Source organism: Rhinolophus sinicus, chromosome 9 (genome assembly GCF_057876585.1).
Source record: "Rhinolophus sinicus isolate RSI-liver-muscle chromosome 9, RSI-T2T, whole genome shotgun sequence".
Classification (NCBI taxonomy): Eukaryota; Metazoa; Chordata; class Mammalia; order Chiroptera; family Rhinolophidae; genus Rhinolophus; species Rhinolophus sinicus.
This window is the reverse complement of record NC_142509.1, coordinates 696,968-720,887: the sequence shown is the minus strand read 5'-3', so window position 1 is coordinate 720,887 and position 23,920 is coordinate 696,968. Positions and strand designations below refer to the sequence as shown.

Below are 23,920 nucleotides of genomic sequence, written 5' to 3'. Positions count from 1 at the left end.
GCCCGTCGACCCGCCAAGCGGGCCCACTGCAATCCGCGCCCCTCTGCAATTTGCAGTCCACCATCCGCGCTTCCTAGCTTGGCCACCGCAGCTCCTCCGGTGGCCAGTGGCCAACTGGCAACAGCTGATGGCCAAGCGGTCACAGCTGATGACCATGCAGCCCCCAAGCAGCACCCCTCCACGCGAGGCCCAGAGCCTGGAGAGTGCTCTCTGCGAGTCTGTCCCCACAGTCCCCGTCTGTCTCTCTCCGCCTCTCTCTTGCTCCGTCTCTGGCCTTCTCTCATCCTCTCTCTCACCTCCCTGGGTCAGGAGAGGTGACGTGTAGCCAGTGAAGGGACCGGACATCGGGCGGGGCTCCGGTCGCTGACGAGGGTTCCAGGGCCCAGACTGAAGGCTTGTGACGAAGGGTGGCTGCAGACTGGAGATGCTGCACCCTGGTGGCGCGGGTGGCTCTCCCTGGCTTTGGGCCTGTGGATGGGTCCGGTCAGGGCCAGGGCCTGGGTTGCACGTCCCTAGGGCCGGAGGGGACTGAGAGGACCCTGCGACCCCCTCGGTGGCCCTGAGAGGTGGGGACAGCACAGCAGCAAGGGGGGTGTGCGGTTGTGGGGCTGGGGGGAGATGAGAGGGGTTGGGGTAGGGGGGCGGGGTGAAAGCCCTTCGGGGCCTGGGGAGGCCCAGGATGCCAGGGCGCCCAGACATATGTCACAGTCAGGGAAGTGACAGAGGCCCGTGGAGCCACTGGGGGGCGCGAAGGGGCCTCGCTGCGGGCCAGGAGTAGCCCGTCGCCCACACCAGCGGCGTCCGGAGGAGGCGGGGAGCGGGCGGCAGGCGCTCGGGCAGACGTGCTCGCCACCCTAGCGGCCCAGCAGCACGGCGCGCGGTCAGAGGCAGGCCGGGAGCAGGCTCTTGGGGCGCGGGGAGCCGGGTCCCAGCGTCTACGGCCATACCACCCTGAACGCGCCCGATCTCCTCTGATCTCGGGAGCTAAGCAGGGAGGGGCCTGGTTAGTACTTGGATGGGAGACCGCCTGGGAATAGCTGCAGGCTTTTGCTCGCCTCTCCTTTTGCGCCGCCGCCCCGGCGTGGCTCCCTCCGAACCCCTGCCGCCCTTTGCCCCTCTGCAGCCGCCCAGGCAGCCGAAGGTCCCCCTGGCCAGAGGAGGGTCAGTCGCCCGGCACTACAAGCTCGCATCCCCGGCCGCACACCAGGCCTGTCGGCCAGGGCTCCCCCCCACTCCCTCTTCTTAGTGCTCTTCGCCGAGGCAGGCCGTCAGCCTGCAGCAGTCAGCCGCGTCTCGGTCGCCGCCGCCGCCGCCACCGCCATCGCAGGGCTCCCTCTCGCTCCCCGACCCTGCCGCCGCCGCAACCCCCAACGCCCAAGCCCAGGGCTGCCTGCCGGCGCAGGCCTCCACCAGGCTCTCTCCATCCCAGGACGTGCCGGTGCTTTGCACCTCGGCCCGAGCCCAGGGCACGCCCATCCCTGCGCCTGCCCCCGGGACCCGACACACAGGATCGGCGTGTCCTCGGGCAAACGGGACGCCCACCCGCCCCGCCCCACCGGAGTCTTCTGTCTCCGCTGGCAGGCACCTCGCCCCACACCCCCGCGCGTCCCCTCCCGTCTCCCACAAGAGCCAGGAGCCCTCCCTTCCCGCCGGCCACGGTGTCCCTGAAACACAGGGCACAAAGAGCCGGGACAAACCAGGGGACGGCGGGAGCAGCACCCCAACACACCACGCGCCATCGACTCCGGGGGAGACCACCACAAGGGCAGAGCAGGCACGCAGGCGCACAACCCTCACAACCAGGGTGCCTGGGGGCTGCCACTCTCCTCCCGCGGGCGGGTGCCTGGGCGGGGCTCAGAGACCACAGGCCCTCCGGAGACCCTGGCGGCCCGCCCCGGAGGCTTCAATGGTGACTGCCAACGCCAGGGCAATGCCTCCTTAGCGGAGCCCAGCCCCGGGCACGACCACACTCCGGTGGAGGAGCTGCCACTTCAACACAGCCTCAGTGCGTCTGTAACAGTCCGTGTGCCCGCCTGTGCGTCCCTCACACCCTCCCCCACCCCATATCCGTCGGGCTCTGTGACGTGCCTGTTGGGCTCTGGCTCTGGCTCAGGAGCTCTCTCCCCGCGTGCCAGCCCCCTCTTTCTCTGTCTCTGTCCATGTCTCTCTGTATGTCTAGATACACACATGTACATATACGAGCATATTTCCATCTCGCTCCCTCTTACTCCTCCTCCCGTTCTGTCTGTCTGTCCCTGTCCTGCGGGGACTCTAGCCCCTCTGCCCGCACAAGAATGCAGGATTTGGCGAGGCCAAGAGGGAACACCAACAGACCACGGATAGGGGGCTCATAGCACCATGTCTCACGGGCGGCTGGCTCGGAGACTCGGCAAGCCGGAGCCGCCCGATCCCCAGCCTGCCGGCCGATTCTCTGCCAACCAACAGACCCACCAACCTACCGACCCACCAAGCCGGCCAACTGCAGTCCGCGCCCCTCTGCAATTTGCAGTCCACAATCCGCGCTTCCTAGCTTGGCCACCGCAGCTCTGCCGGTGGCCAATGGCCAACTGGCAACAGCTGATGGCCAAGCGGTCACAGCTGATATCCATGCAGCCCGCACGCAGCACCCCTCCACGCGAGGCCCAGAGCCTGGAGAGTGCTCTCTGCGAGTCTGTCCCCACAGTCCCCGTCTGTCTCTCTCCGCCTCTCTCTTGCTCCGTCTCTGGCCTTCTCTCATCCTCTCTCTCACCTCCCTGGGTCAGGAGAGGTGACGTGTAGCCAGTGAAGTGAACAGTGATCGGGCGGGACGCCGGTCGCTGACGAGGGGCGAGAACCCAGAAAGAAGGCTGTGTGAGGAAGGGTGGCGGCAGACTGGAGGTGCTGCCCCCTGGTGGCGGGTGGCTCTCCCTGGCTTTGGGCCAGTGGGTGGGGCCGGCCAGGGCCAGGGCCTGGGTTGCACGTCCCTAGGGTGGAGGGGACTGAGAGGACCCTGCGACCCCCTCGGTGGCCCTGAGAGGTGGGGACAGCACAGCAGCAAGGGGGGTGTGCGGTTGTGGGGCTGGGGGGAGATGAGAGGGGTTGGGGTAGGGGGGCGGGGTAAAAGCCCTTCGGGGCCTGGGGAGGCCCAGGATGCCAGGGCGCCCAGACATATGTCACAGTCAGGGAAGTGACAGAGGCCCGTTAGAGCCACTGGGGGGCGCGAAGGGGCCTCGCTGCGGGCCAGGAGGAGCCCGTCGCCCACACCAGCGGCGTCTGGAGGAGGCGGGGAGCTGGCGGGAGGCGCTCGGGCAGACATGCTCGCCACCCGAGCGGCCCAGCAGCATGGCGTGCGCTCAGAAGCAGGTCGGGAGCAGGCTCTTGGAGTGCCGGGAGCCGGGTCCCAGCGCCTAAGGCCACACCACCCTGCACGCGCCAGATCTCGTCTGATCTCGGGAGCTAAGCAGGGAGGGGCCTGGTTAGTACTTGGATGGGAGACCGCCTGGGAATAGCTGCAGGCTTTTGCTCGCCTCTCCTTTTGCGCCGCGGCCCCGGCGTGGCTCCCTCCGAACCCCTGCCGCCCCTTGCCTCTCTGCAGCCGCCCAGCCAGCCGAAGGTCCCCCTGACCAGCAGAGGGTTAGCCGCCAGGCACTACAAGCTGGCAGCCCCGGCCGCACACCAGGCCCCTCGGCCAGGGCTCCCCCGCACACCCTCTTCTCAGTCCTCTTCAGTCCCGGAGGCTGTCATCTCGATCCCTTCGCCGACCTTCGATCGCCGCCACCGCCAACAGCGCTGCCCTCGCCCCCGCCGCCACCGCCAAATCCGCCGCCATCACCGCGCTCCCCACACCCCCCTCCAGCGCTGACCTCACCCCTGCCCCCGCCCTCGCCACCGCCATCGCTGTACTGCTTCAATCTCCCGCCTCTGCTCTCCCCTCCTCCGCCGCCAGCACCGCCCTCTTCCCCGCTACCGCCGCCGCCGGCGCCAACCCTCCCCGCGCCCAGCGCCCGCCGACACAGCCCCCAACGCTGCCGCCGCCTCCATCGCCGACCTCGCAACCCTCCCGCGCCGCAGCCGCCGCCGCCGCCGCCGCCGCCGCCGCCGCCGCCATCGCTGCTCGCGATCAGCCCCCGCTTCTCCCGCCGCCGCCGCGATCACCGCGCTCCCCACCCCCTCCGCCAGCGCTGCCCTCGCCCCCTCCCCGCCCCCGCTGCCGCCATCGCCGTACTCCCTCAAACTCCCTCCTCTGCTCTCCCCCCCTCGGCCGCCAGCACCGCGCTCCCCATCCCCGCCGCCAGCGCTGCCCTCTTCCCCACCCCCGCCCCCGCCGCCGCCATTGCCGCACTCCCTCAATCTCCCTCCTCTGCTCTCCCCGCCTCCTGCACCGCCATCTCCCCCGCCCCCGCCCCAGGCCCGCCTCCGCCACCATCGCCATACTCCCTCAATCTCCCGCCTCTGCTCTCCCGGCCTCCTCCGTCCCCGCCGCTGCCGCCGACGCCGCCGCCGCCGCCGCCGCCATCGACCCCCGTGCCCCAGCGCCCACCGTCAAAGCCCCCATTGTCGCCACCGCCATCGCCGCCCTGGCGCCATCCTCGCGGTTGCCATCGCCTACCTCCCCACCCTCCCTCGCCTCCGCCGCGTCCCCCGCTGCCACTGCTGCCGCCGCCGCCGCCGCCGCCGCAGCCCCCCCCTCCGCAGCCGCCCAAGCCGCCGTCGCGGGGTCCTCCCACAACTCCCAAGCCCAGGGTTGCCTGCTGGTGCAGGCCTCCCCCAGCCTTGGGGGTGCGGTTGTTGGTAAACCTGGTGGCGGTAGGGGGGCGGGGTGTATGGCGGTCTGGGTCCGGGGAGTCCCAGGATGCCAGAGTTCCACGACTTCTGGCACCATCAGGGAAGTGGCAGTGTCCCATGGAGCCTCGGGTGGCGCGAAGGGGCCTCGCTGCCGGCCAGGAGTAGCCCGCCGCCCACGCCAGGGGCATTCGGAAGAGGCGGGGAGCCGGACTGGGGGGGGGGACGCGGTGCTGGCAGAGCCGGCCAGCAGGTCGATGCTCGCCACCGGAGCCGCGCATCTGCATGGCGGGCGCTCACGAGGCAGGCCGGGAGCAGGCTCTTGGGGCGCGGGGAGCCGAGTCCCATCGTCTATGGCCATACCACCCTGAACGCGCCCGATCTCCTCTGATCTCGGGAGCTAAGCAGGGAGGGGCCTGGTTAGTGCTTGGATGGGACACCGCCTGGGAATACCTGTAGGCTTTTGCTCGCCTCTCCTTTTGCGCCGCCGCCCCTGCGTGGCTCCCTCCGAACCCCTGCCGCCCCTTGCCCCTCTGCAGCCGCCCATCCAGCCGAAGGTCCCCCTGGCCAGAGGCCGGTCAGCCACCCGGCGCTACAAGCTGGCAGCCCCGGCCGCACACCAGGCCCGTCGGCCAGGGCTCACCCCCACACCCTCTTCTTAGTCCTCTTCGCTGAGGCAGGCAGTCAGCCAGCAGCAGTTAGCCGAGCCTGTGTCTCCGCCGGCAGGCACCTCTCCCCACACCCCCGCGCGCCCCCTCCCATCGCCCACAAGAGCCAGGAACCCTCCCTTCCCGCAGTGGCCCCAACACACAGGGTACAAAGAGCCGGGACAAAGCAGGGGACTGAGGGAGGAGCACCCCAACACACCGCACGCCCTCGGACTCCAGGAGAGACCACCACAAGGGGAAGTGCAGGCACGCAGGCACACAACACTCTCAACCAGGGTGCCTGTGGGCTGCCACTCTCCTCCCGCGGGGCGGGGGGTTCCTGGGCGGGGCTCGGAGCCCACTGGCCCTCCCGCCCGGCCCGGGGGCTTCAAGGGTGACTTTCAATGCCCGGGCACTGCCTCCTTAGTGGAGCCCAGCCACGGGCATGACCACACTTCGGTTGAGAAGCTGCCACTTCAAAGCAGCGTCAGTGCGTCTGTCCCAGTCCGTGTGCCCGCTTGTGCGTCCCTCCCCCCTCCCCCACCCCATGTCTCTCTGGCTCTGTGACGTGCCTGTTGGGCTCTGGCTCTGGCTCAGGAGCTCTCTCCCCGCGTGCCAGCCCCCTCTTTCTCTGTCTCTGTCCATGTCTCTCTGTATGTCTAGGTACATACAGGTACATATAGGTGTATATTTCGATCTCGCTCCCTCTTTCTCCTCCTCCCGTTCTCTCTGTCGGTCCCTGTCCTGCGGGGACTCTAGTCCCTCTGCCCGCACAAGAACGCAGGATATGGCGAGGCCAAGAGGGAACACCAACAGAGCCACGGATAGGGGGCTCATAGCACTATGTCTCACGGGCGGCTGGCTCGGAGACACGGCAAGCCGGAGCCGCCCGATCCCCAACCTGTCGGCCGCTTCTCTGCCAACCCACCGACACACCGCCCGTCGACCCGCCAAGCGGGCCCATTGCAATCCGCGCCCCTCTGCAATTTGCAGTCCACCATCCGCGCTTCCTAGCTTGGCCACCGCAGCTCCTCCGGTGGCCAGTGGCCAACTGGCAACAGCTGATGGCCAAGCGGTCACAGCTGATGACCATGCAGCCCCCAAGCAGCACCCCTCCACGCGAGGCCCAGAGCCTGGAGAGTGCTCTCTGCGAGTCTGTCCCCACAGTCCCCGTCTGTCTCTCTCCGCCTCTCTCTTGCTCCGTCTCTGGCCTTCTCTCATCCTCTCTCTCACCTCCCTGGGTCAGGAGAGGTGACGTGTAGCCAGTGAAGGGACCGGACATCGGGCGGGGCTCCGGTCGCTGACGAGGGTTCCAGGGCCCAGACTGAAGGCTTGTGACGAAGGGTGGCTGCAGACTGGAGATGCTGCACCCTGGTGGCGCGGGTGGCTCTCCCTGGCTTTGGGCCTGTGGATGGGTCCGGTCAGGGCCAGGGCCTGGGTTGCACGTCCCTAGGGCCGGAGGGGACTGAGAGGACCCTGCGACCCCCTCGGTGGCCCTGAGAGGTGGGGACAGCACAGCAGCAAGGGGGGTGTGCGGTTGTGGGGCTGGGGGGAGATGAGAGGGGTTGGGGTAGGGGGGCGGGGTGAAAGCCCTTCGGGGCCTGGGGAGGCCCAGGATGCCAGGGCGCCCAGACATATGTCACAGTCAGGGAAGTGACAGAGGCCCGTGGAGCCACTGGGGGGCGCGAAGGGGCCTCGCTGCGGGCCAGGAGTAGCCCGTCGCCCACACCAGCGGCGTCCGGAGGAGGCGGGGAGCGGGCGGCAGGCGCTCGGGCAGACGTGCTCGCCACCCTAGCGGCCCAGCAGCACGGCGCGCGGTCAGAGGCAGGCCGGGAGCAGGCTCTTGGGGCGCGGGGAGCCGGGTCCCAGCGTCTACGGCCATACCACCCTGAACGCGCCCGATCTCCTCTGATCTCGGGAGCTAAGCAGGGAGGGGCCTGGTTAGTACTTGGATGGGAGACCGCCTGGGAATAGCTGCAGGCTTTTGCTCGCCTCTCCTTTTGCGCCGCCGCCCCGGCGTGGCTCCCTCCGAACCCCTGCCGCCCTTTGCCCCTCTGCAGCCGCCCAGGCAGCCGAAGGTCCCCCTGGCCAGAGGAGGGTCAGTCGCCCGGCACTACAAGCTCGCATCCCCGGCCGCACACCAGGCCTGTCGGCCAGGGCTCCCCCCCACTCCCTCTTCTTAGTGCTCTTCGCCGAGGCAGGCCGTCAGCCTGCAGCAGTCAGCCGCGTCTCGGTCGCCGCCGCCGCCGCCACCGCCATCGCAGGGCTCCCTCTCGCTCCCCGACCCTGCCGCCGCCGCAACCCCCAACGCCCAAGCCCAGGGCTGCCTGCCGGCGCAGGCCTCCACCAGGCTCTCTCCATCCCAGGACGTGCCGGTGCTTTGCACCTCGGCCCGAGCCCAGGGCACGCCCATCCCTGCGCCTGCCCCCGGGACCCGACACACAGGATCGGCGTGTCCTCGGGCAAACGGGACGCCCACCCGCCCCGCCCCACCGGAGTCTTCTGTCTCCGCTGGCAGGCACCTCGCCCCACACCCCCGCGCGTCCCCTCCCGTCTCCCACAAGAGCCAGGAGCCCTCCCTTCCCGCCGGCCACGGTGTCCCTGAAACACAGGGCACAAAGAGCCGGGACAAACCAGGGGACGGCGGGAGCAGCACCCCAACACACCACGCGCCATCGACTCCGGGGGAGACCACCACAAGGGCAGAGCAGGCACGCAGGCGCACAACCCTCACAACCAGGGTGCCTGGGGGCTGCCACTCTCCTCCCGCGGGCGGGTGCCTGGGCGGGGCTCAGAGACCACAGGCCCTCCGGAGACCCTGGCGGCCCGCCCCGGAGGCTTCAATGGTGACTGCCAACGCCAGGGCAATGCCTCCTTAGCGGAGCCCAGCCCCGGGCACGACCACACTCCGGTGGAGGAGCTGCCACTTCAACACAGCCTCAGTGCGTCTGTAACAGTCCGTGTGCCCGCCTGTGCGTCCCTCACACCCTCCCCCACCCCATATCCGTCGGGCTCTGTGACGTGCCTGTTGGGCTCTGGCTCTGGCTCAGGAGCTCTCTCCCCGCGTGCCAGCCCCCTCTTTCTCTGTCTCTGTCCATGTCTCTCTGTATGTCTAGATACACACATGTACATATACGAGCATATTTCCATCTCGCTCCCTCTTACTCCTCCTCCCGTTCTGTCTGTCTGTCCCTGTCCTGCGGGGACTCTAGCCCCTCTGCCCGCACAAGAATGCAGGATTTGGCGAGGCCAAGAGGGAACACCAACAGACCACGGATAGGGGGCTCATAGCACCATGTCTCACGGGCGGCTGGCTCGGAGACTCGGCAAGCCGGAGCCGCCCGATCCCCAGCCTGCCGGCCGATTCTCTGCCAACCAACAGACCCACCAACCTACCGACCCACCAAGCCGGCCAACTGCAGTCCGCGCCCCTCTGCAATTTGCAGTCCACAATCCGCGCTTCCTAGCTTGGCCACCGCAGCTCTGCCGGTGGCCAATGGCCAACTGGCAACAGCTGATGGCCAAGCGGTCACAGCTGATATCCATGCAGCCCGCACGCAGCACCCCTCCACGCGAGGCCCAGAGCCTGGAGAGTGCTCTCTGCGAGTCTGTCCCCACAGTCCCCGTCTGTCTCTCTCCGCCTCTCTCTTGCTCCGTCTCTGGCCTTCTCTCATCCTCTCTCTCACCTCCCTGGGTCAGGAGAGGTGACGTGTAGCCAGTGAAGTGAACAGTGATCGGGCGGGACGCCGGTCGCTGACGAGGGGCGAGAACCCAGAAAGAAGGCTGTGTGAGGAAGGGTGGCGGCAGACTGGAGGTGCTGCCCCCTGGTGGCGGGTGGCTCTCCCTGGCTTTGGGCCAGTGGGTGGGGCCGGCCAGGGCCAGGGCCTGGGTTGCACGTCCCTAGGGTGGAGGGGACTGAGAGGACCCTGCGACCCCCTCGGTGGCCCTGAGAGGTGGGGACAGCACAGCAGCAAGGGGGGTGTGCGGTTGTGGGGCTGGGGGGAGATGAGAGGGGTTGGGGTAGGGGGGCGGGGTAAAAGCCCTTCGGGGCCTGGGGAGGCCCAGGATGCCAGGGCGCCCAGACATATGTCACAGTCAGGGAAGTGACAGAGGCCCGTTAGAGCCACTGGGGGGCGCGAAGGGGCCTCGCTGCGGGCCAGGAGGAGCCCGTCGCCCACACCAGCGGCGTCTGGAGGAGGCGGGGAGCTGGCGGGAGGCGCTCGGGCAGACATGCTCGCCACCCGAGCGGCCCAGCAGCATGGCGTGCGCTCAGAAGCAGGTCGGGAGCAGGCTCTTGGAGTGCCGGGAGCCGGGTCCCAGCGCCTAAGGCCACACCACCCTGCACGCGCCAGATCTCGTCTGATCTCGGGAGCTAAGCAGGGAGGGGCCTGGTTAGTACTTGGATGGGAGACCGCCTGGGAATAGCTGCAGGCTTTTGCTCGCCTCTCCTTTTGCGCCGCGGCCCCGGCGTGGCTCCCTCCGAACCCCTGCCGCCCCTTGCCTCTCTGCAGCCGCCCAGCCAGCCGAAGGTCCCCCTGACCAGCAGAGGGTTAGCCGCCAGGCACTACAAGCTGGCAGCCCCGGCCGCACACCAGGCCCCTCGGCCAGGGCTCCCCCGCACACCCTCTTCTCAGTCCTCTTCAGTCCCGGAGGCTGTCATCTCGATCCCTTCGCCGACCTTCGATCGCCGCCACCGCCAACAGCGCTGCCCTCGCCCCCGCCGCCACCGCCAAATCCGCCGCCATCACCGCGCTCCCCACACCCCCCTCCAGCGCTGACCTCACCCCTGCCCCCGCCCTCGCCACCGCCATCGCTGTACTGCTTCAATCTCCCGCCTCTGCTCTCCCCTCCTCCGCCGCCAGCACCGCCCTCTTCCCCGCTACCGCCGCCGCCGGCGCCAACCCTCCCCGCGCCCAGCGCCCGCCGACACAGCCCCCAACGCTGCCGCCGCCTCCATCGCCGACCTCGCAACCCTCCCGCGCCGCAGCCGCCGCCGCCGCCGCCGCCGCCGCCGCCGCCGCCATCGCTGCTCGCGATCAGCCCCCGCTTCTCCCGCCGCCGCCGCGATCACCGCGCTCCCCACCCCCTCCGCCAGCGCTGCCCTCGCCCCCTCCCCGCCCCCGCTGCCGCCATCGCCGTACTCCCTCAAACTCCCTCCTCTGCTCTCCCCCCCTCGGCCGCCAGCACCGCGCTCCCCATCCCCGCCGCCAGCGCTGCCCTCTTCCCCACCCCCGCCCCCGCCGCCGCCATTGCCGCACTCCCTCAATCTCCCTCCTCTGCTCTCCCCGCCTCCTGCACCGCCATCTCCCCCGCCCCCGCCCCAGGCCCGCCTCCGCCACCATCGCCATACTCCCTCAATCTCCCGCCTCTGCTCTCCCGGCCTCCTCCGTCCCCGCCGCTGCCGCCGACGCCGCCGCCGCCGCCGCCATCGACCCCCGTGCCCCAGCGCCCACCGTCAAAGCCCCCATTGTCGCCACCGCCATCGCCGCCCTGGCGCCATCCTCGCGGTTGCCATCGCCTACCTCCCCACCCTCCCTCGCCTCCGCCGCGTCCCCCGCTGCCACTGCTGCCGCCGCCGCCGCCGCCGCCGCAGCCCCCCCCTCCGCAGCCGCCCAAGCCGCCGTCGCGGGGTCCTCCCACAACTCCCAAGCCCAGGGTTGCCTGCTGGTGCAGGCCTCCCCCAGCCTTGGGGGTGCGGTTGTTGGTAAACCTGGTGGCGGTAGGGGGGCGGGGTGTATGGCGGTCTGGGTCCGGGGAGTCCCAGGATGCCAGAGTTCCACGACTTCTGGCACCATCAGGGAAGTGGCAGTGTCCCATGGAGCCTCGGGTGGCGCGAAGGGGCCTCGCTGCCGGCCAGGAGTAGCCCGCCGCCCACGCCAGGGGCATTCGGAAGAGGCGGGGAGCCGGACTGGGGGGGGGGACGCGGTGCTGGCAGAGCCGGCCAGCAGGTCGATGCTCGCCACCGGAGCCGCGCATCTGCATGGCGGGCGCTCACGAGGCAGGCCGGGAGCAGGCTCTTGGGGCGCGGGGAGCCGAGTCCCATCGTCTATGGCCATACCACCCTGAACGCGCCCGATCTCCTCTGATCTCGGGAGCTAAGCAGGGAGGGGCCTGGTTAGTGCTTGGATGGGACACCGCCTGGGAATACCTGTAGGCTTTTGCTCGCCTCTCCTTTTGCGCCGCCGCCCCTGCGTGGCTCCCTCCGAACCCCTGCCGCCCCTTGCCCCTCTGCAGCCGCCCATCCAGCCGAAGGTCCCCCTGGCCAGAGGCCGGTCAGCCACCCGGCGCTACAAGCTGGCAGCCCCGGCCGCACACCAGGCCCGTCGGCCAGGGCTCACCCCCACACCCTCTTCTTAGTCCTCTTCGCTGAGGCAGGCAGTCAGCCAGCAGCAGTTAGCCGAGCCTGTGTCTCCGCCGGCAGGCACCTCTCCCCACACCCCCGCGCGCCCCCTCCCATCGCCCACAAGAGCCAGGAACCCTCCCTTCCCGCAGTGGCCCCAACACACAGGGTACAAAGAGCCGGGACAAAGCAGGGGACTGAGGGAGGAGCACCCCAACACACCGCACGCCCTCGGACTCCAGGAGAGACCACCACAAGGGGAAGTGCAGGCACGCAGGCACACAACACTCTCAACCAGGGTGCCTGTGGGCTGCCACTCTCCTCCCGCGGGGCGGGGGGTTCCTGGGCGGGGCTCGGAGCCCACTGGCCCTCCCGCCCGGCCCGGGGGCTTCAAGGGTGACTTTCAATGCCCGGGCACTGCCTCCTTAGTGGAGCCCAGCCACGGGCATGACCACACTTCGGTTGAGAAGCTGCCACTTCAAAGCAGCGTCAGTGCGTCTGTCCCAGTCCGTGTGCCCGCTTGTGCGTCCCTCCCCCCTCCACCACCCCATGTCTCTCTGGCTCTGTGACGTGCCTGTTGGGCTCTGGCTCTGGCTCAGGAGCTCTCTCCCCGCGTGCCAGCCCCCTCTTTCTCTGTCTCTGTCCATGTCTCTCTGTATGTCTAGGTACATACAGGTACATATAGGTGTATATTTCGATCTCGCTCCCTCTTTCTCCTCCTCCCGTTCTCTCTGTCGGTCCCTGTCCTGCGGGGACTCTAGTCCCTCTGCCCGCACAAGAACGCAGGATATGGCGAGGCCAAGAGGGAACACCAACAGAGCCACGGATAGGGGGCTCATAGCACTATGTCTCACGGGCGGCTGGCTCGGAGACACGGCAAGCCGGAGCCGCCCGATCCCCAACCTGTCGGCCGCTTCTCTGCCAACCCACCGACACACCGCCCGTCGACCCGCCAAGCGGGCCCATTGCAATCCGCGCCCCTCTGCAATTTGCAGTCCACCATCCGCGCTTCCTAGCTTGGCCACCGCAGCTCCTCCGGTGGCCAGTGGCCAACTGGCAACAGCTGATGGCCAAGCGGTCACAGCTGATGACCATGCAGCCCCCAAGCAGCACCCCTCCACGCGAGGCCCAGAGCCTGGAGAGTGCTCTCTGCGAGTCTGTCCCCACAGTCCCCGTCTGTCTCTCTCCGCCTCTCTCTTGCTCCGTCTCTGGCCTTCTCTCATCCTCTCTCTCACCTCCCTGGGTCAGGAGAGGTGACGTGTAGCCAGTGAAGGGACCGGACATCGGGCGGGGCTCCGGTCGCTGACGAGGGTTCCAGGGCCCAGACTGAAGGCTTGTGACGAAGGGTGGCTGCAGACTGGAGATGCTGCACCCTGGTGGCGCGGGTGGCTCTCCCTGGCTTTGGGCCTGTGGATGGGTCCGGTCAGGGCCAGGGCCTGGGTTGCACGTCCCTAGGGCCGGAGGGGACTGAGAGGACCCTGCGACCCCCTCGGTGGCCCTGAGAGGTGGGGACAGCACAGCAGCAAGGGGGGTGTGCGGTTGTGGGGCTGGGGGGAGATGAGAGGGGTTGGGGTAGGGGGGCGGGGTGAAAGCCCTTCGGGGCCTGGGGAGGCCCAGGATGCCAGGGCGCCCAGACATATGTCACAGTCAGGGAAGTGACAGAGGCCCGTGGAGCCACTGGGGGGCGCGAAGGGGCCTCGCTGCGGGCCAGGAGTAGCCCGTCGCCCACACCAGCGGCGTCCGGAGGAGGCGGGGAGCGGGCGGCAGGCGCTCGGGCAGACGTGCTCGCCACCCTAGCGGCCCAGCAGCACGGCGCGCGGTCAGAGGCAGGCCGGGAGCAGGCTCTTGGGGCGCGGGGAGCCGGGTCCCAGCGTCTACGGCCATACCACCCTGAACGCGCCCGATCTCCTCTGATCTCGGGAGCTAAGCAGGGAGGGGCCTGGTTAGTACTTGGATGGGAGACCGCCTGGGAATAGCTGCAGGCTTTTGCTCGCCTCTCCTTTTGCGCCGCCGCCCCGGCGTGGCTCCCTCCGAACCCCTGCCGCCCTTTGCCCCTCTGCAGCCGCCCAGGCAGCCGAAGGTCCCCCTGGCCAGAGGAGGGTCAGTCGCCCGGCACTACAAGCTCGCATCCCCGGCCGCACACCAGGCCTGTCGGCCAGGGCTCCCCCCCACTCCCTCTTCTTAGTGCTCTTCGCCGAGGCAGGCCGTCAGCCTGCAGCAGTCAGCCGCGTCTCGGTCGCCGCCGCCGCCGCCACCGCCATCGCAGGGCTCCCTCTCGCTCCCCGACCCTGCCGCCGCCGCAACCCCCAACGCCCAAGCCCAGGGCTGCCTGCCGGCGCAGGCCTCCACCAGGCTCTCTCCATCCCAGGACGTGCCGGTGCTTTGCACCTCGGCCCGAGCCCAGGGCACGCCCATCCCTGCGCCTGCCCCCGGGACCCGACACACAGGATCGGCGTGTCCTCGGGCAAACGGGACGCCCACCCGCCCCGCCCCACCGGAGTCTTCTGTCTCCGCTGGCAGGCACCTCGCCCCACACCCCCGCGCGTCCCCTCCCGTCTCCCACAAGAGCCAGGAGCCCTCCCTTCCCGCCGGCCACGGTGTCCCTGAAACACAGGGCACAAAGAGCCGGGACAAACCAGGGGACGGCGGGAGCAGCACCCCAACACACCACGCGCCATCGACTCCGGGGGAGACCACCACAAGGGCAGAGCAGGCACGCAGGCGCACAACCCTCACAACCAGGGTGCCTGGGGGCTGCCACTCTCCTCCCGCGGGCGGGTGCCTGGGCGGGGCTCAGAGACCACAGGCCCTCCGGAGACCCTGGCGGCCCGCCCCGGAGGCTTCAATGGTGACTGCCAACGCCAGGGCAATGCCTCCTTAGCGGAGCCCAGCCCCGGGCACGACCACACTCCGGTGGAGGAGCTGCCACTTCAACACAGCCTCAGTGCGTCTGTAACAGTCCGTGTGCCCGCCTGTGCGTCCCTCACACCCTCCCCCACCCCATATCCGTCGGGCTCTGTGACGTGCCTGTTGGGCTCTGGCTCTGGCTCAGGAGCTCTCTCCCCGCGTGCCAGCCCCCTCTTTCTCTGTCTCTGTCCATGTCTCTCTGTATGTCTAGATACACACATGTACATATACGAGCATATTTCCATCTCGCTCCCTCTTACTCCTCCTCCCGTTCTGTCTGTCTGTCCCTGTCCTGCGGGGACTCTAGCCCCTCTGCCCGCACAAGAATGCAGGATTTGGCGAGGCCAAGAGGGAACACCAACAGACCACGGATAGGGGGCTCATAGCACCATGTCTCACGGGCGGCTGGCTCGGAGACTCGGCAAGCCGGAGCCGCCCGATCCCCAGCCTGCCGGCCGATTCTCTGCCAACCAACAGACCCACCAACCTACCGACCCACCAAGCCGGCCAACTGCAGTCCGCGCCCCTCTGCAATTTGCAGTCCACAATCCGCGCTTCCTAGCTTGGCCACCGCAGCTCTGCCGGTGGCCAATGGCCAACTGGCAACAGCTGATGGCCAAGCGGTCACAGCTGATATCCATGCAGCCCGCACGCAGCACCCCTCCACGCGAGGCCCAGAGCCTGGAGAGTGCTCTCTGCGAGTCTGTCCCCACAGTCCCCGTCTGTCTCTCTCCGCCTCTCTCTTGCTCCGTCTCTGGCCTTCTCTCATCCTCTCTCTCACCTCCCTGGGTCAGGAGAGGTGACGTGTAGCCAGTGAAGTGAACAGTGATCGGGCGGGACGCCGGTCGCTGACGAGGGGCGAGAACCCAGAAAGAAGGCTGTGTGAGGAAGGGTGGCGGCAGACTGGAGGTGCTGCCCCCTGGTGGCGGGTGGCTCTCCCTGGCTTTGGGCCAGTGGGTGGGGCCGGCCAGGGCCAGGGCCTGGGTTGCACGTCCCTAGGGTGGAGGGGACTGAGAGGACCCTGCGACCCCCTCGGTGGCCCTGAGAGGTGGGGACAGCACAGCAGCAAGGGGGGTGTGCGGTTGTGGGGCTGGGGGGAGATGAGAGGGGTTGGGGTAGGGGGGCGGGGTAAAAGCCCTTCGGGGCCTGGGGAGGCCCAGGATGCCAGGGCGCCCAGACATATGTCACAGTCAGGGAAGTGACAGAGGCCCGTTAGAGCCACTGGGGGGCGCGAAGGGGCCTCGCTGCGGGCCAGGAGGAGCCCGTCGCCCACACCAGCGGCGTCTGGAGGAGGCGGGGAGCTGGCGGGAGGCGCTCGGGCAGACATGCTCGCCACCCGAGCGGCCCAGCAGCATGGCGTGCGCTCAGAAGCAGGTCGGGAGCAGGCTCTTGGAGTGCCGGGAGCCGGGTCCCAGCGCCTAAGGCCACACCACCCTGCACGCGCCAGATCTCGTCTGATCTCGGGAGCTAAGCAGGGAGGGGCCTGGTTAGTACTTGGATGGGAGACCGCCTGGGAATAGCTGCAGGCTTTTGCTCGCCTCTCCTTTTGCGCCGCGGCCCCGGCGTGGCTCCCTCCGAACCCCTGCCGCCCCTTGCCTCTCTGCAGCCGCCCAGCCAGCCGAAGGTCCCCCTGACCAGCAGAGGGTTAGCCGCCAGGCACTACAAGCTGGCAGCCCCGGCCGCACACCAGGCCCCTCGGCCAGGGCTCCCCCGCACACCCTCTTCTCAGTCCTCTTCAGTCCCGGAGGCTGTCATCTCGATCCCTTCGCCGACCTTCGATCGCCGCCACCGCCAACAGCGCTGCCCTCGCCCCCGCCGCCACCGCCAAATCCGCCGCCATCACCGCGCTCCCCACACCCCCCTCCAGCGCTGACCTCACCCCTGCCCCCGCCCTCGCCACCGCCATCGCTGTACTGCTTCAATCTCCCGCCTCTGCTCTCCCCTCCTCCGCCGCCAGCACCGCCCTCTTCCCCGCTACCGCCGCCGCCGGCGCCAACCCTCCCCGCGCCCAGCGCCCGCCGACACAGCCCCCAACGCTGCCGCCGCCTCCATCGCCGACCTCGCAACCCTCCCGCGCCGCAGCCGCCGCCGCCGCCGCCGCCGCCGCCGCCGCCGCCATCGCTGCTCGCGATCAGCCCCCGCTTCTCCCGCCGCCGCCGCGATCACCGCGCTCCCCACCCCCTCCGCCAGCGCTGCCCTCGCCCCCTCCCCGCCCCCGCTGCCGCCATCGCCGTACTCCCTCAAACTCCCTCCTCTGCTCTCCCCCCCTCGGCCGCCAGCACCGCGCTCCCCATCCCCGCCGCCAGCGCTGCCCTCTTCCCCACCCCCGCCCCCGCCGCCGCCATTGCCGCACTCCCTCAATCTCCCTCCTCTGCTCTCCCCGCCTCCTGCACCGCCATCTCCCCCGCCCCCGCCCCAGGCCCGCCTCCGCCACCATCGCCATACTCCCTCAATCTCCCGCCTCTGCTCTCCCGGCCTCCTCCGTCCCCGCCGCTGCCGCCGACGCCGCCGCCGCCGCCGCCGCCATCGACCCCCGTGCCCCAGCGCCCACCGTCAAAGCCCCCATTGTCGCCACCGCCATCGCCGCCCTGGCGCCATCCTCGCGGTTGCCATCGCCTACCTCCCCACCCTCCCTCGCCTCCGCCGCGTCCCCCGCTGCCACTGCTGCCGCCGCCGCCGCCGCCGCCGCAGCCCCCCCCTCCGCAGCCGCCCAAGCCGCCGTCGCGGGGTCCTCCCACAACTCCCAAGCCCAGGGTTGCCTGCTGGTGCAGGCCTCCCCCAGCCTTGGGGGTGCGGTTGTTGGTAAACCTGGTGGCGGTAGGGGGGCGGGGTGTATGGCGGTCTGGGTCCGGGGAGTCCCAGGATGCCAGAGTTCCACGACTTCTGGCACCATCAGGGAAGTGGCAGTGTCCCATGGAGCCTCGGGTGGCGCGAAGGGGCCTCGCTGCCGGCCAGGAGTAGCCCGCCGCCCACGCCAGGGGCATTCGGAAGAGGCGGGGAGCCGGACTGGGGGGGGGGACGCGGTGCTGGCAGAGCCGGCCAGCAGGTCGATGCTCGCCACCGGAGCCGCGCATCTGCATGGCGGGCGCTCACGAGGCAGGCCGGGAGCAGGCTCTTGGGGCGCGGGGAGCCGAGTCCCATCGTCTATGGCCATACCACCCTGAACGCGCCCGATCTCCTCTGATCTCGGGAGCTAAGCAGGGAGGGGCCTGGTTAGTGCTTGGATGGGACACCGCCTGGGAATACCTGTAGGCTTTTGCTCGCCTCTCCTTTTGCGCCGCCGCCCCTGCGTGGCTCCCTCCGAACCCCTGCCGCCCCTTGCCCCTCTGCAGCCGCCCATCCAGCCGAAGGTCCCCCTGGCCAGAGGCCGGTCAGCCACCCGGCGCTACAAGCTGGCAGCCCCGGCCGCACACCAGGCCCGTCGGCCAGGGCTCACCCCCACACCCTCTTCTTAGTCCTCTTCGCTGAGGCAGGCAGTCAGCCAGCAGCAGTTAGCCGAGCCTGTGTCTCCGCCGGCAGGCACCTCTCCCCACACCCCCGCGCGCCCCCTCCCATCGCCCACAAGAGCCAGGAACCCTCCCTTCCCGCAGTGGCCCCAACACACAGGGTACAAAGAGCCGGGACAAAGCAGGGGACTGAGGGAGGAGCACCCCAACACACCGCACGCCCTCGGACTCCAGGAGAGACCACCACAAGGGGAAGTGCAGGCACGCAGGCACACAACACTCTCAACCAGGGTGCCTGTGGGCTGCCACTCTCCTCCCGCGGGGCGGGGGGTTCCTGGGCGGGGCTCGGAGCCCACTGGCCCTCCCGCCCGGCCCGGGGGCTTCAAGGGTGACTTTCAATGCCCGGGCACTGCCTCCTTAGTGGAGCCCAGCCACGGGCATGACCACACTTCGGTTGAGAAGCTGCCACTTCAAAGCAGCGTCAGTGCGTCTGTCCCAGTCCGTGTGCCCGCTTGTGCGTCCCTCCCCCCTCCACCACCCCATGTCTCTCTGGCTCTGTGACGTGCCTGTTGGGCTCTGGCTCTGGCTCAGGAGCTCTCTCCCCGCGTGCCAGCCCCCTCTTTCTCTGTCTCTGTCCATGTCTCTCTGTATGTCTAGGTACATACAGGTACATATAGGTGTATATTTCGATCTCGCTCCCTCTTTCTCCTCCTCCCGTTCTCTCTGTCGGTCCCTGTCCTGCGGGGACTCTAGTCCCTCTGCCCGCACAAGAACGCAGGATATGGCGAGGCCAAGAGGGAACACCAACAGAGCCACGGATAGGGGGCTCATAGCACTATGTCTCACGGGCGGCTGGCTCGGAGACACGGCAAGCCGGAGCCGCCCGATCCCCAACCTGTCGGCCGCTTCTCTGCCAACCCACCGACACACCGCCCGTCGACCCGCCAAGCGGGCCCATTGCAATCCGCGCCCCTCTGCAATTTGCAGTCCACCATCCGCGCTTCCTAGCTTGGCCACCGCAGCTCCTCCGGTGGCCAGTGGCCAACTGGCAACAGCTGATGGCCAAGCGGTCACAGCTGATGACCATGCAGCCCCCAAGCAGCACCCCTCCACGCGAGGCCCAGAGCCTGGAGAGTGCTCTCTGCGAGTCTGTCCCCACAGTCCCCGTCTGTCTCTCTCCGCCTCTCTCTTGCTCCGTCTCTGGCCTTCTCTCATCCTCTCTCTCACCTCCCTGGGTCAGGAGAGGTGACGTGTAGCCAGTGAAGGGACCGGACATCGGGCGGGGCTCCGGTCGCTGACGAGGGTTCCAGGGCCCAGACTGAAGGCTTGTGACGAAGGGTGGCTGCAGACTGGAGATGCTGCACCCTGGTGGCGCGGGTGGCTCTCCCTGGCTTTGGGCCTGTGGATGGGTCCGGTCAGGGTCAGGGCCTGGGTTGCACGTCCCTAGGGCCGGAGGGGACTGAGAGGACCCTGCGACCCCCTCGGTGGCCCTGAGAGGTGGGGACAGCACAGCAGCAAGGGGGGTGTGCGGTTGTGGGGCTGGGGGGAGATGAGAGGGGTTGGGGTAGGGGGGCGGGGTGAAAGCCCTTCGGGGCCTGGGGAGGCCCAGGATGCCAGGGCGCCCAGACATATGTCACAGTCAGGGAAGTGACAGAGGCCCGTGGAGCCACTGGGGGGCGCGAAGGGGCCTCGCTGCGGGCCAGGAGTAGCCCGTCGCCCACACCAGCGGCGTCCGGAGGAGGCGGGGAGCGGGCGGCAGGCGCTCGGGCAGACGTGCTCGCCACCCTAGCGGCCCAGCAGCACGGCGCGCGGTCAGAGGCAGGCCGGGAGCAGGCTCTTGGGGCGCGGGGAGCCGGGTCCCAGCGTCTACGGCCATACCACCCTGAACGCGCCCGATCTCCTCTGATCTCGGGAGCTAAGCAGGGAGGGGCCTGGTTAGTACTTGGATGGGAGACCGCCTGGGAATAGCTGCAGGCTTTTGCTCGCCTCTCCTTTTGCGCCGCCGCCCCGGCGTGGCTCCCTCCGAACCCCTGCCGCCCTTTGCCCCTCTGCAGCCGCCCAGGCAGCCGAAGGTCCCCCTGGCCAGAGGAGGGTCAGTCGCCCGGCACTACAAGCTCGCATCCCCGGCCGCACACCAGGCCTGTCGGCCAGGGCTCCCCCCCACTCCCTCTTCTTAGTGCTCTTCGCCGAGGCAGGCCGTCAGCCTGCAGCAGTCAGCCGCGTCTCGGTCGCCGCCGCCGCCGCCACCGCCATCGCAGGGCTCCCTCTCGCTCCCCGACCCTGCCGCCGCCGCAACCCCCAACGCCCAAGCCCAGGGCTGCCTGCCGGCGCAGGCCTCCACCAGGCTCTCTCCATCCCAGGACGTGCCGGTGCTTTGCACCTCGGCCCGAGCCCAGGGCACGCCCATCCCTGCGCCTGCCCCCGGGACCCGACACACAGGATCGGCGTGTCCTCGGGCAAACGGGACGCCCACCCGCCCCGCCCCACCGGAGTCTTCTGTCTCCGCTGGCAGGCACCTCGCCCCACACCCCCGCGCGTCCCCTCCCGTCTCCCACAAGAGCCAGGAGCCCTCCCTTCCCGCCGGCCACGGTGTCCCTGAAACACAGGGCACAAAGAGCCGGGACAAACCAGGGGACGGCGGGAGCAGCACCCCAACACACCACGCGCCATCGACTCCGGGGGAGACCACCACAAGGGCAGAGCAGGCACGCAGGCGCACAACCCTCACAACCAGGGTGCCTGGGGGCTGCCACTCTCCTCCCGCGGGCGGGTGCCTGGGCGGGGCTCAGAGACCACAGGCCCTCCGGAGACCCTGGCGGCCCGCCCCGGAGGCTTCAATGGTGACTGCCAACGCCAGGGCAATGCCTCCTTAGCGGAGCCCAGCCCCGGGCACGACCACACTCCGGTGGAGGAGCTGCCACTTCAACACAGCCTCAGTGCGTCTGTAACAGTCCGTGTGCCCGCCTGTGCGTCCCTCACACCCTCCCCCACCCCATATCCGTCGGGCTCTGTGACGTGCCTGTTGGGCTCTGGCTCTGGCTCAGGAGCTCTCTCCCCGCGTGCCAGCCCCCTCTTTCTCTGTCTCTGTCCATGTCTCTCTGTATGTCTAGATACACACATGTACATATACGAGCATATTTCCATCTCGCTCCCTCTTACTCCTCCTCCCGTTCTGTCTGTCTGTCCCTGTCCTGCGGGGACTCTAGCCCCTCTGCCCGCACAAGAATGCAGGATTTGGCGAGGCCAAGAGGGAACACCAACAGACCACGGATAGGGGGCTCATAGCACCATGTCTCACGGGCGGCTGGCTCGGAGACTCGGCAAGCCGGAGCCGCCCGATCCCCAGCCTGCCGGCCGATTCTCTGCCAACCAACAGACCCACCAACCTACCGACCCACCAAGCCGGCCAACTGCAGTCCGCGCCCCTCTGCAATTTGCAGTCCACAATCCGCGCTTCCTAGCTTGGCCACCGCAGCTCTGCCGGTGGCCAATGGCCAACTGGCAACAGCTGATGGCCAAGCGGTCACAGCTGATATCCATGCAGCCCGCACGCAGCACCCCTCCACGCGAGGCCCAGAGCCTGGAGAGTGCTCTCTGCGAGTCTGTCCCCACAGTCCCCGTCTGTCTCTCTCCGCCTCTCTCTTGCTCCGTCTCTGGCCTTCTCTCATCCTCTCTCTCACCTCCCTGGGTCAGGAGAGGTGACGTGTAGCCAGTGAAGTGAACAGTGATCGGGCGGGACGCCGGTCGCTGACGAGGGGCGAGAACCCAGAAAGAAGGCTGTGTGAGGAAGGGTGGCGGCAGACTGGAGGTGCTGCCCCCTGGTGGCGGGTGGCTCTCCCTGGCTTTGGGCCAGTGGGTGGGGCCGGCCAGGGCCAGGGCCTGGGTTGCACGTCCCTAGGGTGGAGGGGACTGAGAGGACCCTGCGACCCCCTCGGTGGCCCTGAGAGGTGGGGACAGCACAGCAGCAAGGGGGGTGTGCGGTTGTGGGGCTGGGGGGAGATGAGAGGGGTTGGGGTAGGGGGGCGGGGTAAAAGCCCTTCGGGGCCTGGGGAGGCCCAGGATGCCAGGGCGCCCAGACATATGTCACAGTCAGGGAAGTGACAGAGGCCCGTTAGAGCCACTGGGGGGCGCGAAGGGGCCTCGCTGCGGGCCAGGAGGAGCCCGTCGCCCACACCAGCGGCGTCTGGAGGAGGCGGGGAGCTGGCGGGAGGCGCTCGGGCAGACATGCTCGCCACCCGAGCGGCCCAGCAGCATGGCGTGCGCTCAGAAGCAGGTCGGGAGCAGGCTCTTGGAGTGCCGGGAGCCGGGTCCCAGCGCCTAAGGCCACACCACCCTGCACGCGCCAGATCTCGTCTGATCTCGGGAGCTAAGCAGGGAGGGGCCTGGTTAGTACTTGGATGGGAGACCGCCTGGGAATAGCTGCAGGCTTTTGCTCGCCTCTCCTTTTGCGCCGCGGCCCCGGCGTGGCTCCCTCCGAACCCCTGCCGCCCCTTGCCTCTCTGCAGCCGCCCAGCCAGCCGAAGGTCCCCCTGACCAGCAGAGGGTTAGCCGCCAGGCACTACAAGCTGGCAGCCCCGGCCGCACACCAGGCCCCTCGGCCAGGGCTCCCCCGCACACCCTCTTCTCAGTCCTCTTCAGTCCCGGAGGCTGTCATCTCGATCCCTTCGCCGACCTTCGATCGCCGCCACCGCCAACAGCGCTGCCCTCGCCCCCGCCGCCACCGCCAAATCCGCCGCCATCACCGCGCTCCCCACACCCCCCTCCAGCGCTGACCTCACCCCTGCCCCCGCCCTCGCCACCGCCATCGCTGTACTGCTTCAATCTCCCGCCTCTGCTCTCCCCTCCTCCGCCGCCAGCACCGCCCTCTTCCCCGCTACCGCCGCCGCCGGCGCCAACCCTCCCCGCGCCCAGCGCCCGCCGACACAGCCCCCAACGCTGCCGCCGCCTCCATCGCCGACCTCGCAACCCTCCCGCGCCGCAGCCGCCGCCGCCGCCGCCGCCGCCGCCGCCGCCGCCATCGCTGCTCGCGATCAGCCCCCGCTTCTCCCGCCGCCGCCGCGATCACCGCGCTCCCCACCCCCTCCGCCAGCGCTGCCCTCGCCCCCTCCCCGCCCCCGCTGCCGCCATCGCCGTACTCCCTCAAACTCCCTCCTCTGCTCTCCCCCCCTCGGCCGCCAGCACCGCGCTCCCCATCCCCGCCGCCAGCGCTGCCCTCTTCCCCACCCCCGCCCCCGCCGCCGCCATTGCCGCACTCCCTCAATCTCCCTCCTCTGCTCTCCCCGCCTCCTGCACCGCCATCTCCCCCGCCCCCGCCCCAGGCCCGCCTCCGCCACCATCGCCATACTCCCTCAATCTCCCGCCTCTGCTCTCCCGGCCTCCTCCGTCCCCGCCGCTGCCGCCGACGCCGCCGCCGCCGCCGCCGCCATCGACCCCCGTGCCCCAGCGCCCACCGTCAAAGCCCCCATTGTCGCCACCGCCATCGCCGCCCTGGCGCCATCCTCGCGGTTGCCATCGCCTACCTCCCCACCCTCCCTCGCCTCCGCCGCGTCCCCCGCTGCCACTGCTGCCGCCGCCGCCGCCGCCGCCGCAGCCCCCCCCTCCGCAGCCGCCCAAGCCGCCGTCGCGGGGTCCTCCCACAACTCCCAAGCCCAGGGTTGCCTGCTGGTGCAGGCCTCCCCCAGCCTTGGGGGTGCGGTTGTTGGTAAACCTGGTGGCGGTAGGGGGGCGGGGTGTATGGCGGTCTGGGTCCGGGGAGTCCCAGGATGCCAGAGTTCCACGACTTCTGGCACCATCAGGGAAGTGGCAGTGTCCCATGGAGC

The 23,920-nt window shown here is 69.5% G+C and overlaps 11 pseudogenes; all 11 read left to right on the top strand.

Moving 5' to 3' along the window:
- Positions 1–933: 933 nt before the first annotated feature.
- LOC148757174 (5S ribosomal RNA) lies at positions 934–1,053 on the top strand (annotated as a pseudogene).
- Positions 1,054–3,384: 2,331 nt separating this feature from the next.
- On the top strand, positions 3,385–3,504 carry LOC148757173 (5S ribosomal RNA; annotated as a pseudogene).
- A 1,606-nt stretch (positions 3,505–5,110) lies between these two features.
- LOC148757172 (5S ribosomal RNA) lies at positions 5,111–5,230 on the top strand (annotated as a pseudogene).
- A 2,048-nt stretch (positions 5,231–7,278) lies between these two features.
- LOC148757171 (5S ribosomal RNA) lies at positions 7,279–7,398 on the top strand (annotated as a pseudogene).
- Positions 7,399–9,729: 2,331 nt separating this feature from the next.
- LOC148757170 (5S ribosomal RNA) lies at positions 9,730–9,849 on the top strand (annotated as a pseudogene).
- Positions 9,850–11,452: 1,603 nt separating this feature from the next.
- LOC148757169 (5S ribosomal RNA) lies at positions 11,453–11,572 on the top strand (annotated as a pseudogene).
- A 2,048-nt stretch (positions 11,573–13,620) lies between these two features.
- Positions 13,621–13,740, top strand: LOC148757168 (5S ribosomal RNA; annotated as a pseudogene).
- Positions 13,741–16,071: 2,331 nt separating this feature from the next.
- LOC148757167 (5S ribosomal RNA) lies at positions 16,072–16,191 on the top strand (annotated as a pseudogene).
- Positions 16,192–17,797: 1,606 nt separating this feature from the next.
- Positions 17,798–17,917, top strand: LOC148757166 (5S ribosomal RNA; annotated as a pseudogene).
- Positions 17,918–19,965: 2,048 nt separating this feature from the next.
- On the top strand, positions 19,966–20,085 carry LOC148757165 (5S ribosomal RNA; annotated as a pseudogene).
- Positions 20,086–22,416: 2,331 nt separating this feature from the next.
- On the top strand, positions 22,417–22,536 carry LOC148757164 (5S ribosomal RNA; annotated as a pseudogene).
- Positions 22,537–23,920: the final 1,384 nt, after the last annotated feature.